Here is an 18,498-nt window from a genome sequence, read left to right on the forward strand (position 1 = left end):
TAAGGACATATGTTAAACTGAGTCACATACGTTCACCACCGCAGCTACAAGGTACTTACAGGGTCATCAGTAGTTTCAGAATGGTATTGGCAAGGGCTATGCAGTATGAGTGACAATAATGGCGGAAAAAAATTGAAGAATAAATCACTTGACTGTTATATACAGTACAGGCCAAAAGTGTGGACTCACCTTCTCATTTATGCATTAGCCTATCTTTCTCAAAACTGCATGAACACATGTAGAATTATGTGCTCACCAAAGATATAATTCTAGCTGTTGTCCAACAGCAATGTCAGCTGTCTATCCATCTGCCATCAACACGGCACAACTGATGGCCCAAAACATTTCCATAAGCTTATTTTTCATCAATAGACAGAAAAATAAGCTTGTTAAAACGTGTGGGGTGCTCAGGTCTGCTGTACTGACGTCCCTGTTCAGCTTTTTTTTTTAAATAATTGTTAATATTTTTATATATATTTTCATTTGTTTGTTTTGCACATAATTATACATGTGTTCATGCATAGTTTTGATGCCCTCCCTGAAAATGTGCTAATTCTGTAAATAGCCAGGCCTGTACTGTATGGTAAATTTAATAATTTTCTAACAGACTTACCATTACTTGTTTTGCATTTGTATTATTCAGTTATGGAAACAAGCACGAAAGGAAAGGCAAGCCAGGAGAGCCTATGAGAGGATGTTGACCCAAGAACATGAGGGGTTCTCTTGTATGGACAGTGGACTCCGGGTGAACCCAAAGTGGCCTTATATGGGGGCCTCACCTGACGGCATGGTCGCTTGCAACTGCCATGGCAATGGTATCTGTGAGATCAAGGTGTCTTGAGAGATTACGGTGTCTTGTCTGATGAAGTCAGGACTAAATTTAAGGGCCATACACACACGTCGCTACTAGTTACTCGCTCAGCGAATTAAGTCAATAGAGTGTCAACTTTCAGCGAACGTTCCACGAAAGAGTGGCGAGAAGGCGAGCAAGCGAAAAGCTAGCTTTGTGTGTGTACGCCGCTTAATTCAGTAATACAAGACTGACTTTACTTCACTGTGCCAAAAGGCAGAATATGTTGTAGATATAATGTGTTCTCTGTTTGTTTTTTTAGTGCCCATACTCTCAACAGGATGAGGCCAACCTGGAACTTACACACTAAGAAAGAATGTGTTGTTTTCTTGCACATTTAATGTGTTGAAAGCCAAATAACAAATGTTGTGTCAATTTCTGCTAAGAATGTGTTGCATGGTTCGTCTTCTACAACACAGAAATAATGTGTTAATATCAAGGCCAATCACACGACGCTGCGGCATTCGAATCGCCACTTTTTTTTTTTTAATTCCCCCTCCCGCGGCCAAGTTCATTACGACGACACATCTCAATCTCAACGACACATTGCACTGGCAGCAACTGTGCTGCAGGAATCTCACCGTTAAATGGACTGGTAAGTGGGTGATTTTCTGTGATTATGTTTCAGTATCAGACAAAAGTTGTTAATATGTGTTCAATAAGATATGAATTAGACTGAAGCCGACCCCTCACAGGTAACTTTTACCTCAGTATCCCGCACCACACACAGTGATTGATATTGGCGGTCAGACCAATGCAAATTAGCCTGCTAATGGTAGCTTGTTAAGGTCATCAACTAGTAGGAGATGGTTTCCTGACGAGATATTCCTGACGGAGAGTCGGAATTCGAGCTAAGCATGGGATGTAGGTTTCGTTTATTTGCAATTCGCGTCGAAATGCCACCTGAGAACAACAGCGCTAATGTTAACCAGGGGTATCGACAAAGGACGAGTTTGTCCCAGGTCCGCCCAAAGCGGTCAACGACCCTGACGTTAACGACTATGCTAATGTGCTAGCTGCTAGCTAACTAGCTAATTCCAGCCTGAATACAAGGCTTTGATCCCAAGCCTGAATAAAATCATATATTTTTCTTTAAAAATGAAAGATATGTTGGAACGAATGTTAGACAGCCCTTAATATTCCGACCTGTTATAGATTTTCTTTCATGTTCATGTGTTTGCTTGTGAACGTTGGTCATAATTCAGATACCGAGTTCTGTCCACGTTCTTTTTTCGGTTGAGAAAGATGAGCTCATTAGCAAGGTCATTTGGAATTCGTGGGTGACATTGACGTTAGCCTCAAAACGTTGGCTACAGCTACACAGTATGCAGCATTATCAACTTTGCTAGGTTGTTCAGCGAACCCAAACTGCCGTCAGTTTACAAGTAGGATCGTAAATCTTCTCGCACCTCAAGTGATTAGTGAGCTACATTTTATTGCGAAATTTTGTCAAGGTATTAGCATAGTTTTAGCTTGCTGACCCCAGCCATCAAGTTGTGTAGGCTTGCTACAGAAGATGCTCATACATCTGCAACACTCACGCAGTTTTGATTAAGCCTAAGCTGTCGTCGTTACAATCGGTTGAAAGTGGCAGTATTGCCGTGCGTGAGCTAACTGTAAAATGGGTCAAGTTCAGGTTTTGGAAGCACCCAAACGTGTAGTCTATCTACTACACGGACTGCTTTCCCCTCCACCACCACTGTACTACGAACGAAACGCTCGCTACAACACATTTTTAAGCTGATGAAGATGGCGAATCCATGTTGCTCGTATTTGTTTAATTTATGGTTCTTTTTGGCAACAATATTATTTAATTGGCTCTAATGCAACAAGTCATCTGCGTTTAGATTCTGCTTGCAATTAATGGTCAAATGTTCATAAATATACTAAAGGGACACTGCAGGAAATGGTCAAAAAGGGTACTGCAACTATAAGCATATTATATATACTTTTTTAACTTCTGCTTTATTTTTACCTTATTTGTACCTCTGAAAACAATGAATCACATCACACAAGCCACACACACAACAGACCTTTAAAGGGACACTGTGCAGGAAATGGTCAAAAAAGGTACTGCAACTATGCTGCTTATGGAAATTGGGCTGCCTATTGCCAAATTTGATCTTTACATTAAAGTTTACTAAGTATTAAACAAATATTTTCTAGTATGGTCCAAGTGCAGTCATTTTTGGAGCTAAAAATGGCTATGTTTGGAAATTCAAAATGGCGGACCATGGAGAAGATCCCCCTTTTCATGTATGTAAAGTGCTATTTTTCCAGTCATAATGAATACTTAGAATTTGATGCTGGTGATAAGCATTCATGAAAAAGGTAACATTAGTGAATGGGCAGCATGAATTCTGGAAATAAACAACAACAAATCTCACACAGTGTCCCTTTAAGAAAATGGATTAAATAAATGATTTTTTGGTCAAAAGTGAAAGCCCTAGTGTGTGTACAGCATGTATTGTATTCTGGTACTGCATTGCATTTAAAATAAATGCAGACATATGTTACATAATCACATTGTTGCCATAATCTGTGTACCCTGTCGACATTTTTAAATGCCTATATTTATTTGTTCCCCTTCTTGTCTGTTTCTCTATCTTCTCCAGTGAAAATGGATCTACAGGAAAACGTCCCTAGCCAGCTGCAGAACCCTGGACCAGCAGTCAAGAATGTGCTTGTGTCTTTATACTTAGATGGGACAGAGAAATGCAAAAAAGTTTTTTTCAGTTTCCAGTGCTTTCACGCTTTTACAAGCCTGTCACTCTGAGTTTTCTCACCCAGTGGAATTACATAGACTTCTACACTACAACAGTGACTTCAAAGACTACATTGACTGTGACAGTAGCATAGATTTTAAGGATTATGACAGATTCCAAGTATGGGTTTCGACTGTGGTCCATTTGGATTTGGTGGAGTGTGTAGCACCACACACTGAGAGTGAAAATGTGAGTATTTTGAGGGATGTCATATGATGGCTATTTTTGAAACATTTACTTGGATCAGGAATCAATAGCATTTTCCTTAATATATATATTTATGACACAGGATGGGGTCAACTAATGAATATATTGATGCCAGTAAGCAATCATGCCGTTATAGTGGCATTGTTTGCCATGAATAGAACAGACTCTTAACCGTGTTAACACTGGAGATTTGTTGTTCAAATAGCAGTGACATTTTTCCTGCGGTTACGAGTTTTGACTGGTTATCTTTTAATGAACACAACTGCCCATTCTAACCAACTAACTTGAGAGGCATGTTTATGCTTTTGTCTTATAGGAAGATCGGACTGCTGCTTCACTCAAGTCTGTTCTTGAAAAGAAGGCTCAGGACATCCTTAAAGAATATGAGCAGACTGGAACACTATCCACCAGTACCAGAAGAAAGCTTGTGAACATAAGTGTCAGTGACCTGGTCGAGAAACATGGATTGTAAGTTTTAGATATTCATTGTTTTTGATGTCGACCCATTTTTTTTTTTGTTCTTTTTAAATGTCTATTCAAGTGAAAGTATAAAAATGAAATTGGATCATCTGTATGGCGTGTAAATTATGTCCAGTGGTGATGGACTTGTCATTTGCTTTGTTTTACAGTTATCCCTCTGGACCAGAGAAACTGCGTTTGGCAAAATCATTGACAACGCTCTTCCCGTCGCTCAAAGTGATGGTCTGTGGAGATGGTGAAGGATTTGTAAGTAAAACATTAAACAAAACAAAACAGATTCACTCTCATTCACAGTAGACATAATAAAGTGAAACTTTGTGTACAGAGATTTCTGTTGACAGGATTCCTGGCAAGAGCAATCATTCCTGAATTTCTTCATGTATGACAGTCTCTGTGTATTTGTCGCTATCCGTGTTAACTTGTAATTGTTCTAGATAAAGACATTCTTGAATTGTAGAAGCAAGAGCCATATACTGCTTTGCACGTGGAACAGTATGTTGATTGATAAAAAGGAAGAAAGGAGTCGCACACTGGAGCTGGATGCAAAATCAAAAACTGTATTAAACAAAGCCGAAAAAAGTAAATAAAACCGACAGACAGGGGACAAACGTTTCGGGTCTAGCCCTTCATCAGTGTGCCCAGTTTGCTTTCTTCCTTTTTATCATACTGCTCTTGGAATTACGCACCGAGCGATACACACAGGATAAGACATTGGCGTGGACGCCACCCCACCATTACTATACAGTATGTTGCTTCCCTGTTTCCATGAAACAAGAGCACTGTTTTTACTAAGGCTCACACAGTATCCTGTAGTACTGTGGTGTTCGCTGGTATCATCCGTCCAGTCTGCATCGCTGTAGGCTTCTATGCTAAGATTTTCACATTATTTCTCCTGAAAGTTAACACGGATTTCGTGTCCTTAACATATGTGTCCAGGAGCACGGAATTTTTGGAGATCAGGCTGGCTCACCACAAAACTCAGATCAAGCCTAGTGCAGATTTGCTCACAACCTCTCTCTGTACATCCTGATGTCTGTCATTTTAACAGCATAATTATATTCAAACTTCTTCTCATAAGGAGTTTCTATAACCCTATATGCTGACATTTCGAAACCCTGGCGAATTCTGTTAGTGTACTTCTCGTGATGTCTTAATACATCCATCAGAAAAATCAAAATAATTTCCAATAACATTTTGAGTTGCGCCAAACCCTTCATCTTGAATTACTTTGCAAGCATCCCCTTCAACTCGGGTGTACCAAAATTAATATCATTGTACATTCACATGTTGAGTATCGATTGGGTTCTTGCGCCCTCTTGTTTCAATCAGTAACCCAAAGATATTTTAACACTTCTTTTTCTTTCTTTTGTTATAGGAACATTTCTATGATCCTTTGTCACATACAGGATTTCTAGAAATGAGGCTACGGAATGTCCGACGAAACCTAGAAGAGGGCCAGCGACGCTACCACAAGAGAAAATTTGGATGTAATTCTGCATTGGCTCAACCATCTACCCTGCAGCCATCTACAGTGCAGCCATTAGATGATGAAGACCTTAGTGAATGGATGTCGATCATCAAAAGGATGAAACCATCATCAGAGAACATGGCACCAATAAAGACAGCAATGGAAAAAACGTTCAGCCATCGCCGAAATTGGATCAGCACCAAGTCTCCAACTGTTGCAGACATTGTCTACCCTCGTTTTATTGACATCCCAAGTCTGGTGAGTCTTTTCCTTATCGATATACCGTAAATCCTCTAATATTGGCCGGGGCCTGTATTTACTCAAGTGCATCTTGGACCAGGCCATAATTGGAAGGAGGCCAGAATTAGAGACAGGCCAATATTCCTATTTAAGCAAAACAGACTACCAGTGGAATGAATAAAACCATGTGTCTACCGTATTTTGAACCAATAAAATACTTGGTTCATTTTTTTAAAAAGTAGGCTACAGTTACCACACTAGTTACGGTATGGTGCGAATGACTAGGAGACCATCGTCGGTCCATTTTTTACTCACGAGGCGTGTGTCCCTTCCATCTGTTTGTCTTTCCTCCCATTCTCGCCTTGAGTTTATGGACACGAGATGCGGCAACAACATTGACATTGACGGTCGTATTCCAATATCTGCGGCTGTTTCACTCCCTATTTTACCCCAGACTTCGGAAGAAACTGTTTCTTGCTGCAGCCTAATGTCGGGGAAATATACATTCAATTTCTGTCTCCGGTCCGTAGCCTGAAGCAATCTCTATGTGTGAAGCGTACGTTACTGAAATATGAAGGTTAAGCGAAGTGGCCATATTGTCTAATACTGTAGCGTGCCTTATATTTTTACTCCACTGGCAACGCATAGTAAAAGTTTGACCGCCGAATGCATTTACGACGAGGGCTCTCACAACTTTGCAAACAAGGCAAAATCTCTTTCTGTATGGGCGCGCTCCCCCTGCCTCTGGCTGTATTCTGGGCTCGTGTTGTTGCCATAGGTTACCCACGCGTCTGCAGGAAAGAGAGAAGCTGCGAAGCGGTCGCTCTCACACAGCTGATATTAACACACTGCTCACATGTAATAACTAGTCTTTGGCGTGTGCACCGTTTGTTTTATAGTAGCAAATGAGTCATTTTTCGGAGTGCATATGTCTAATGTTAACCACCTTAATGATTACAGTTGTGGATTTTGAGAACAACGTGAGATATCCGGTAAACGGAAAATAAATCATTGATTCTATTTTTAGACCCGGCCTGTACAAGAGACCGGCCCCAATTTACCTCCGCCGACCGCGAGACCGGCCAATATTAGAATCCCGGCCAGTAATGGAATACAGGCCACAATTAGAGGATTTACGGTATACTTCTTTTCCCCCTGTTCTTTGCTTTTCATCTAAACCAAGCTTGATTGGAACAACATCTTGTGTGAACAACATCTATGAGTTTAGTTTTAAAGGAACAGTCCACCCTTTTTTGTTGTTCACATATTAACAGCATTTCCAAGTGTTACACATGAATATGCATACCATTTTCCTATTAGTGTGTTCTGTACATATTTTCAGTACTCAAGTATTAGCCTAGTTTAGTATAATCACTGGAAGTGATTGGGTTCCATAGCATCAAGCCTCAAAAGATAACTGGACAGAATTGAATAGCCGTTTTGCACACTGGTGAATGATACATTCATTTTCAAGTGGTTTATAAGTACATTTGCTGATGTTCATTTGGAACCCATAGACTTCCATTGATATGCTAAAAACAGCTGTACTGACAAACTAGACATTACAAAGTTACCTTACATTACATACATTACATTACATTATAAAGCGTCTGCCAATGTAATTACATTGTAAGGGTCTTAGAAGAGGGGATGTAATGATACTGTGTGAAGACAACAAGATGGGCTATAGAATTAAAGTTGTGTTTCCTATGTTTTCCCGTATCAGCTGGATGCAGAGTTTCTGAAAATGTTCGAGGGGAAAGCAGAGTTGTTCATTCGGAGGTGGGAGCCGTCATTCATCCCCAAACTGAGGAAGGTTGCTGCTCTGGAGAAGGGAGTGGTGTCCTCCTTACTTGATCAGGAAGGAGAACAGAATGATGGTAAACAATCTTCTTTTTTTCAACACTTTGCCTCCACTTCTTGTGTACATGTATATGTGTGGGTGGGGGATATGGGGGCTAATGTGTGTACTACTTTGGTCAGGGGTAACTTAACTTGCCTTGAAAAATTTAATGAATAGTTTGGTTTATATGTGATTGTTGAAGGAAATTGGAAATAAGCCTGTGGCTACAAATACTATGGTACTTTCTATTGGACTATTGTATTTCATGATACAGTCAATCCGGAAAGTATTCACAGCGCTTTACTTTTTTCACATTTTATTATCTTACAGCCTTATTCCAAAACTGTCAAGACAACTTGCTTTTCACATGGTCATAATGGAATAATTTGTGTATGACTTTGACGTCAGAGATTCATTTGTAGCATTTGGAATAAGGCTGTAAGATAATAAAATGTGAAAAAAGTGAAGCGTGGTGAATACTTTCCGGATTGACTGGAAGTGTCTGTCCTATGTAAGGGATAATTGACGACACGGTGTGCGTATAACAGGAAAAATAATGCACACCAGGTGGTGATGCGGCCACGACGCGAAGCGGAGTGGCCGTTACACCTCGGTGTACATTGTTTTTCCTGTTATACGCACACCGTGAAGTCAATTATCCCGCTTATACCACGGTTGCCACACTGTCTGAAATTTATTTGAGGAATTATTTCGATGTTTTATTGGCTAAAACAATGGGTTTCTGTATAACTACTTCCTTCCGCCACAAGAAGGTTCTTTTCATAACTTTCTGGCGAACTGCCGTTGCTAATTCTAAATTGAAGTTGCTATGGCCAAGACACCGTTGATAGTTCTATCGCATTCGGTTGTCAAGTCAAGAGCCAGTCGTTAATTCTATCGCATTTGGTTGTCAAGTCAGTCACCTCAATGTTCTACCCATCCAATATATGGGCGCGTCTGACTTGCCCACTAGATTATGCTACAGTTGGCATGATTCCTACAAATGTACAGATCTCACAGATTAAAAAAATACCCCGCGCATCTTGGCGACATTCTAAATGCCTCGCCTCGCCATTAACTTCATTAAAACAGGCACCTCGTCAATCTGCTCTCATCCCATAGGAAACTCCCTTTGATTTAATTTCACTGCGTTCCCATAGTTATTGATCCGAAAATAGCCCATACTTTTCACAAGTTACGCTACTCTCTCAACTAATAAACGCTACAACCACAGGTTAACCTCTCCTCTCGTGGGGAAGAAACGCCCACGTGAAACGGGCGTCCCTTACTTTGCGCAGGGAATCTATCTATCTCTCTCTCTCTCTCTCTCTCTCTCTCTCTCTCTCGCTATCACAAAGTTGACAGAGTGATGGTCAGTTGGGGAAATAAACATGTTTGACATGTGATTAGGCCTACTAAGATTTGCTCCAGATTCACCATACATTGCTGGTGTTTCCAGACGCGCGATGCGACATGTGTCAATTCAGCGCGTAATGCTTGCAACTTTTTTGTGTGTAATTTATGAACGTGCGTGCCTTGGCGTATTGATACACTGGAGTTATGCGGTCAGAAAAGTGACCTAATAGTGGGACTACTTCAGGTGTGCATATATAGACAGTTAATCAACACCCGATTTAGCGCGTCACAATGGGAGATTCCAGACTGCCGTGGTATAAACAAACTTAACTAAACCTCTCTCATATTTCTCTTTTTGCTCATGTCGTTCAAATAGATGAGGTATGCTACAGTGCATTAAAGATTCTGACTCACCTACTGCCACCAACTGCGTCAGGACGGGGATCAGCCTCAACACGATGCAGTGTGAAGTCGGCCATTTCATTCCTGATCAACTTTGTTCCGCTATGTAGTATAAGTGAACCATGAAGGAACATAATGAATATGCTCCAGGTTAGAATGGTGTGTATAATGAAGGCGTACTACTCTGTATTTCAGCATGGGACAAGCATCTCCTCCCTTTGCACGTATGATGAGCGATCGTCAAGGACGCAGCCAGAGCTTGTATGCATTGGTCATCTGAAGAGCCCAGCACGACAGTTCGTCATTGTTGCCAGAAATGATTGAGTCACAATTCCACTACATGATGACAGCTTAACCTGTGCTTTGGATAAGCTCTTCAAGTTCTTCTGGGTATGCAATGTTGCTTATCCTGCTCAGATTGCGTCAGTGTTCATCTTTTTTGAGCACATTTATGACTTGCCAGTGTCAAAGACTGTTAGACGACCCAAAGTTTTGGAACTCCTGGGAAAAGTCCAGGCTTTGGCTTAAAAACTGTCAGTATGTACATTTGCCCTGTATGCAAACTGCCAGTTCCTGGTGAGACCAGGAAACTTCGGTGGCATCTCCGTGTAGTGCATTGTTTATCTGATAGTCAGAACTATACGCTTGTCTGCAGTCAAAATGGCTGTCAGCGTACGTATCATAATCTTAATTCATTGTCAAAACATCTATCAAGAGAGCATTTATCTTTTCACACAAGCGATTTGTCCGACCACACTTTAGCTCGCACAACAAGAAATGACATTGAAGCAGATCTGATATCAGACACTACAGTATCTAATGGAGCCACGGAGTATGCCACAAATACAGACACATGCAGAGGCCCTTCACTGACAAGTTATGCAGCCACCTTTGTTGCTCAGATGTACTCTGCCGCAAATACAACTTTAAGTGATGTACAAAGGAGTGTAACTTGCACTAAAGAACTGTTGGACAGAACAACATATAGCCTTCAACAATCTACAATCTCATTGTTGAGAGATTTGTCAATATCAGAGGACAATGAGGGTGTTGTGTCATTGATGAAAAAATTTGAAAGTGCTCGAAATGTTTTTGATGATTTGGATAATCCATACAAAATGACTAAATATTTTGAGAGTCAATACTCACTTGCAAAGCCAACAGAAGTCTTCCTGGGCCATAGAGCTGACACTACTAGAAGAGGTGGGTTAGTCAAACAATCACTAACAGCTAATACTTTTCAGTATATTTCCATCCTTGAGACACTGAAATTAATTTTCTGTAATGAGCGAATGCAGTCCTTATATGGGGACTCTCATAAGAGTACTGATGGAAAGATGCGCGACTACTGCGATGGCGCTCACTTTGCCAAACACGTCTTATACAACAAGCATCCAAATGCCCTTCAGATACAGTTGTATTTTGATGATCTGGAAACCACAAATCCTCTGGGCTCGAAAACCAAAATCCATAAAATGGGCGCAGTTTATTTCTCTCTACGAAACTTGCCACCCAAGTTCAATTCAAGCCTTGATAACATTCATCTCTGCCTTTTGTTCAATTCAATTGACAGAGAAACATATGGTTTTTGTAAGATATTCGAACCCCTTTTAGAGGATATAAGATTTTTAGAATGCCATGGTTTAGAACTTGAGATGAAAGGAGAGATGCATCTGTTGTATGGAACTGTGTGCCTGTTTACCGGTGACAATCTAGCATGTCACTCATTGTGTGGATATTTGGAAAGCTTTTCTGCAAATAAGTTTTGCCATTTTTGCCTTGTTGATAAAAACATGTCTCAAGTACTTTTTGATGAAGATGAGTTTGAAAAACGAAACAAAGAAAATTACCAACAGCACGTAGCTTTAAACGAAGGGTCTATGACTGGAATCAAACAAGATTCGTGTTTAAATAGTTTGGAGTATTTCCATGTGACAGAGAATGTGTGTGTTGATATAATGCACGATGTCCTAGAGGGCGTTGCACCTTTTAGAAGTAAAACTTTTACTCAGACAGTACATTTATGAGGAGAAACTATTGTCCTTGGAACAGCTCAATGACAGAATGATGAGCTTTGATTATGGGTATTCAAATGACAAGAACAAGCCCAGTGTCATCCTAAATTTGAAGACATCTGAGACTGCTGTCAGACAAACAGCCGCACAAATGTGGTGTTTATTACAGATCTTACCTTTCCTTCTTGGTGACTTGGTTAATCCAGGTAGTCTACACTGGCAACTATTCATATTGTTGCGTGAAATATGCAACATAATCTTTGCTCCTACTGTTAGCACAGGTCTTGCTGTATATTTAAAACAGCTCATCATAGACCATCATAAACTGTTCAAAGAACTGTATCCAGGGAAAAACCTCATCCCAAAACACCATTTTATGGTGCATTATCCGAGAATGCTGGTTCAATTCGGCCCTTTATCTAGGCTTTGGTGCATGAGGTTTGAAGCGAAGCACAACCCACTCAAGAGGCAGGCACATGTTGTTTGTAATTTCAAAAATGTAATGTAATTTCAACATTTCAAAAAAGACTCTGGCGTACAAAAACCAGGTTCAGCAAATGCATTGTTGGCGGTTTGGCCAGCCACTTGATAATCAAATGTGTGTTCCAAATGCGTTTCCAGTTATTCTGAGATCATTACCAAAAAGTGATCAACTTATTGACATTCTCAGGTTAAAGCTAGATCACTTGTCAGAGACAATGAGTATCTCTCATACTGTTAGTGTGTGGGGACAGACGTACAGAACAGGGACTCTGGTAGTAATCGAAAAGAAATGTAATGAGCTAGTGTTTGGAGAAATTGTTCACCTCTTCCCTCAGGTAGACAATGGGACCCTTCTAGCATTTGTGAATGTTGTGCATGTTGATTTTTTGATGATCATTTCTATGCATTCTGTGTTGAAAAAAGTGAAGACTTCAATGTTGTGAAAATTCCTGATGATTTGTTAGACTTCCGTCCTCTTGACTTTCAGAAGCCTTTCCAAGGAAACAAAGTATATGTTTGTCCTCGATATGAAGTCATTTAAGTTCCTTTGAATGACAAACCTTTTAAAAAGTTTCAATTTTTAAAGTAAGCCATAAATTGAGTCATTGGCTAGTTATTTTTTCCCCAGTGTCATCTGGCATGCTTTGTACAATGAGTTTTTATGAACTTTTGTACATTTTATGAATGTTTCTTCTGTGAATTTATATAATTAATGCTGATTATATATAAAAAATAAAAATACCAAAATAATCACATTTCAACGTCTCTTCATCTTTATGCATATTAAATTAAATATTATGCACACTGGATTGACACATAATAGTGTTGGGTAGCTGGAATTCTGTGCACACTAATGTGTAAGAGCATTTTAACATTTAACACACATAACTGTGTTAAATGACTCATTATTACACATCCTTGTGTCACAAGATTGACACAACTTGTGTGTCAGTATATTTACACATCAATTGTGTCCCCATTAACACAACTTGATTTGTCCCAAACAGAACTCACTGATGTGTTGAAATTCAACACATGTTGTGGTGTTTTTAACACATTCATGTTTAGTGTGTACTGCTGGGCAGAAGGGCTTCTGTCTGTCAACAGATGGAGGGAAAGTCATGTTAGACCGCGGGAACATGAGTATTTCTACCAGGTCCAGGCACAGCTCCACATTTCTCAGGCAGATTACTGCAATTTCATTGTGTGGACGCCGCATGACATGTTTGTGGAGAGAGTGATTCCGGGCAATGCATTCTGGGATAATGTTCTTCCTGAAGTGGAGCATTTCTTTAGAGCAGGAGTCAAGTCATAACCGTCTTAAGCCAATGTGATGCCCCAATTTTTAGCACCTAAGTTTGTGTGTTGTGCTGCACCCTTATGGATAGCCACTTCTTGTTCTTACGCATTGTTATGGGCATAATTAACCGATTAACCGATTAACCGATGATTGATCATTAAACATTTAGTCGAAGAAATTTTCGCAGACGAACCGTTAAACAAAACAAAACAAAAAAAACTTGAATGTAGGTCATTAGTGCACATCCTCAATGCAATGCATTTCGCTGTTACACCTACACAATTTGGGCAGCAGGGGGCAATATCTCACCATCACCGTACCCTGGCTTGACTTGTTTGTTACATGCGAGCTTCCATAGAGCGGGCTTTGCCTAACCATGAAGAGGTCTCGGCGAAGTGTGGCGTGGGACCATTTTCGGTGAGAAAATGACAAAGTGTACTGTAATTACTGCAATGTGAATTACAAATACAGTTAATCGACAACGACCATGATGTATCACTTGAACACCGCGCATCCAAGCCTTGTAAAAGACGGCGGTGATTCATCTCAACCTAGCCTCGCCTCGATGTCTGCACCGTTATGTGCCTTCGTTGTTGGCTCGCAACTTGAAGCCTCCCTCGTTTGCGCATTGCGCACCAATTCAGGTTTAACTTTTCTTGTTAATCACTTGACACTTGTGTTGTTAATAAAACAAATCCTTGAAGAAAAACATGATGTTTTTGATGTATTTTTGTTATACAAGAGTATAGGGCATGATGGGCCTAAATGTGTGCTGTTTTTAATATAAAAATGTTAATGGTTAACCGATTATTAATCATTAATTCTCCCGACGATCAACGAAGAAATTTTCACCTTATGCCCATCCCTAATTGTTATATACTTATTATTATACCACGGCAGTCTGGAATCTCCCATTGTGACGCGCTAAATGGGGTGTTGATTAACTGTCTATAGATGCACACCTATAAAGTAGTCCCACTATTAGGTCACTTTTCTGACCGCATAACTCTAGTGTATTAATGCGCCAAGGCTCGTTCATAAATTAGGGAAAGAAAGTTGCAAAGCATTACACGCTGAATTGATGTCGCATGGCGCGTTCAAAGAAAGTGGATGTAACCAAGAAGCGTCATTTTGTTTCCTTTCCGGTATCCACTTTATGTCGGGTGAACGCCCCTTTAGGAGACCTTCGGTTAGGAGACCTTCGGAGTCCTGAGGTTGAGAATCAATGAAGTCCCCTTAGCGCTGTAGATGGCGGTAGCGCACGTCTTGCGCAAACACCTCAAAAAGAGAAGAAAAAGTAGGGGACAACGCCCCCTTAGGAGACCCAACTTGAGCACACGCTTTTGCATTGAGTGGGCGTGGTTTGCGATATCTTTGTTTGATTCAGTATTTTTGGCGCGTCTGGAAACACCAGCCATGGATCACCAGCAAAGTGAATCTGGTGCAAATTGTAATATAAAGACCTAATCCAATTCGAAAACATTTCTATTTCTCCCTGCTGACCATCACTGCCAACTTTCTGAGAGAGAGAGAGAGATAGAGAGCGATATATTCCCCGTGCAAAATTAGGAGTTTTAAAAATATATATTTTTAAATTGCCCGTTTCACTCTGCGTTTCTTCCCCACAAGAGGAGAGTGGCGCGGTGTAGCGTTTATCAGTTCAGACAGTAGCCTTTTCTATATGAAGAGTAGGGGATATTTTCGGATCAATAGGGCCTAACTAAAGCTGGGCTTACACTGTGCGACTTTTGCCCCGATTTGGTACTCGCACGACTTTTTGAGAGTCGGGCCGATTTCTTGCTCAATCGCAGGTCAATCGTGAGTCTCGCATCGTGCAGTGTACACGGGGTAACGACAAGCGATTTCGCCTCACGATCGTGCAATCGCAGGGTCGCAAGAAAATCAAAACGGTTTGAAATTCTGGTCGTGGCTCGTGCGTAAATCGCACAGTTAAAGCAGTGCTACGACGCGACTTGACACTTCACATGCACAAATTAATAGGGCCGTGCGATTCGCTGTTGAGTGCAACCTCATCTCCACCTCAGGTGCGCATGATGTTCCCTCCTCTGCAGACCGGGGAAACGTGCCTGTCCGTCGTACGGTGGAAGCATTTCGCTCGCATCCGACTGTCGGCTCATGTAGTGTGAGGACGTGAGTCGTGAGCTGTGAACTTTTAAACAGTGAAATTCCATCGTGCAGTGTGAGCAGAAGCTTAAGACCCACGAGTGAAAATATCGCACCGTGTATGCCCGGCTTAAGAAAGCACAGTGGAAAATTTCCCATGGGAGGAGAGCAGACTGACGAGGTGCCTGTTTTGATGAAGTTAATGGCGAGGCATTCAGAATTTCGGTAAGATGCGCAGGGTATTTTTTTTTATATATTGAGATCTCTAAATCTGTAGGAATCATCATGCCAACTGCAGCATAATCTAGTGGGCAAGAAGTCAGACGCGCCTATATCGGACGTGTAGAACATTGGGGCGACTGACTTGACAACCAAATGCGATAGAATTAACGACTGGCTCTTGACTTGACAACCGAATGCGATAGAACTAACGACGGTGTCTTGGCCATAGCAACCTTAAATTTAGAATTAGTAACGGCAGTTCGCCAGAAAGTTATGAAAAGAAGCTTCTTGTGGTGGAAAGTAGTTGTACAGAAAACCTTTGTTTTAGCCATTAAAGCATCAAAATAATGCCTAAAATAACTTTCAGACAGTGTGGCAACCGTGGTATAAGCGGGATAATTGACTTCACGGTGTGCGTATAACAGGAAAAATAATGCACACCGAGGTGTAACGGCCACTCCGCTTCGCGTTGTGGCCGCATCACCACCTAGGTGTGCATTATTTTTCCTGTTATACGCACACCTGTCGTCAATTATCCCTTACTTGTCATTGTCATTGTTATTTTAATGATTTTTATGTAACTTGTTTATATATACATTTGAGTCGTAACACTAAAGAATTTGAAATACAAAAAACGTATTCAGTAGTCTTTTCATACAAGAATGTTTATTTAGAAAGGACTAGGACATCATACATAAATTTCATGTTTACTAACAGTGCGCCTGCGCACGGCGACAAGGGGCAGAAAGGCTTCTACGGCAATAGAAAAGCAGTATAAAGCTCTGTTTAAATCTACGTGTTACTTTTTGTTATTATACTAGTTGCTCTTTTCAAAAACGGCCGATAGACACTCTCCCAACCCATCCCCAATCGTAATTTTGCCAACTAGAGCCTTTCCGAGGTCTAGGTTTCATGATAAAAAAGGCAGAATATTTATGGTGATAATAGCATTACATCTGATGGCTGACAATGGGCTGACACACTGATGTTGGTAAAAAACGTGCTTGATGAGGGGTGATAACGTTTCTTCTCCAATGTTTTTGTACACTACATTAAGGAAAAAGGGGGAGTGAGCGAGAGTGCAAAGGATCTTGCTTGGATGTAAAACGATCATTCATGTGCCATAACAGGAGTGCTTACAACTTCAGGCAGTGTGCAGTTTGTGCTTGGTGCAGACTTGACATGATACATACAAAATATAAATATCTGCTTGTGCAACTCTTGGGCAGATAGTTGTTCATATATGTTCATACACTTGCTTAACGAGCATTTAAACGGAAAGGAGACCGTACCAAATAAATAACCTGGCGAATTTTAACATCTGACTACAGTAAGCTTGCTAGGTAGCTAGCGAACGTTAACGTTAGCGTGTTAGCTGAACAACTAACCACTACCTCCAACTCCTGTCAGACATGTGTCTCATATCTAACATAAAATATAAATTTAAGTTGAAAGGGGATATTGTTGAATATATGCTCTGACATATAAACAAATTGAAACAGTGCAGCTTGCTAGCTAACTACCAAATCGTAATAAGCGCTGATAGCTAGCTAGCGCGCTATATGACCTGGACAAAATCAGCCTGTTTTTGATGTTGCATTGCAACTAGACCCCAAGGCTCTACTTGTAGTTTAATCTACATTATGTATTTCATTTGTAAGGAGAAAAAAACGGACAACAGATCTCAAATACCTTAAATATCTGTGTCATAACAGCATTGCAATCGTTTATGGTAGCTTTCGCTAGCTAGCACCACCACTGGTGTCTGAACTTGCTAAAGCAAGTTACCAGTTTTAAAACAACTAGGATAGTTGGAACTTAGTAATTCGGTTATTGACAATATGAATGCCCTGTCCAGTGTATAAGCATAATCAATAGCATTATGACTTTGCTAAAGTCTGTTACAATAACAATACATGAAAATGCTATGGTGCAGCAACCTGCTTTATCACAAACAAGGCCGACAGGCGGACAACAGATGCGTCCCTCTATGCCAGTTCCAACAATGCAATTCCCCCCCCCCCCCCCCCAAACACCCCCCTGGCCTCCTCCTAACCTGTCAACGCCCCCCTGAGGATGTACTTTTTGTTTATTGGTCATCATGGACACTCCAAATAATGTGGCAGGCAGCAAAATGGAAAGACATGGCTTTATTTTTTGCAGTTTAGGCTATAATAAGCTTATCATTCTTGGATTTGGAAAAGAACCATATGATTTCAAATAGATGAAGTAGGCTACATTACAAATGACCAGACATTTATTAGTATCAACCTTTAGTATCACGCCATTTCAGCATCATGTGCATGTGGGAAAGAATTTAAACATCGACAAATAATAAATAAATAAAATCGTTTGGGTGAATCATGCGCTTATGGGTTCACCCTTTAGGTGAATTATGCGCTTATTTTTCAAAACCAGCTTCACCGTCAAGGCACAAAGCAGTGAGCTCCCGTGCCAGAGTTTACCAAATTCACACGACTACAAAGCAATTACGAAAGACGCGTTCTGTCCTGTGCTCTCTCTGAGCGCAGCGAAAAGCACCTGTGGGGTACGAGCCCGCCAACGAAAGAACCTCCCTGTAGGCTACGAGTAGGCTAAACACACCGTATGTCAAATGGCCCAGCTGTCTACTTGTAGTTCGAGCACCATGCTCCAGTGCGCAGCGCAAACTGACTAGGGTACTGAAAAGGCAGAAGTAAACTCGCTGGGAATATTAAAAGGGAGGCTCGTAGGCTACACACAG

The 18,498-nt window shown here is 40.8% G+C and overlaps 1 pseudogene; it reads left to right on the plus strand.

Moving 5' to 3' along the window:
• LOC134442993 (uncharacterized) overlaps positions 1 to 10,353 on the plus strand; it is a 33,845-nt pseudogene extending 23,492 nt beyond the window's left edge.
• The last annotated feature ends 8,145 nt before the right edge of the window (positions 10,354 to 18,498 follow it).

Source organism: Engraulis encrasicolus, unplaced genomic scaffold (assembly GCF_034702125.1).
Source record: "Engraulis encrasicolus isolate BLACKSEA-1 unplaced genomic scaffold, IST_EnEncr_1.0 scaffold_27_np1212, whole genome shotgun sequence".
In the NCBI taxonomy this organism is placed as follows: Eukaryota; Metazoa; Chordata; class Actinopteri; order Clupeiformes; family Engraulidae; genus Engraulis; species Engraulis encrasicolus.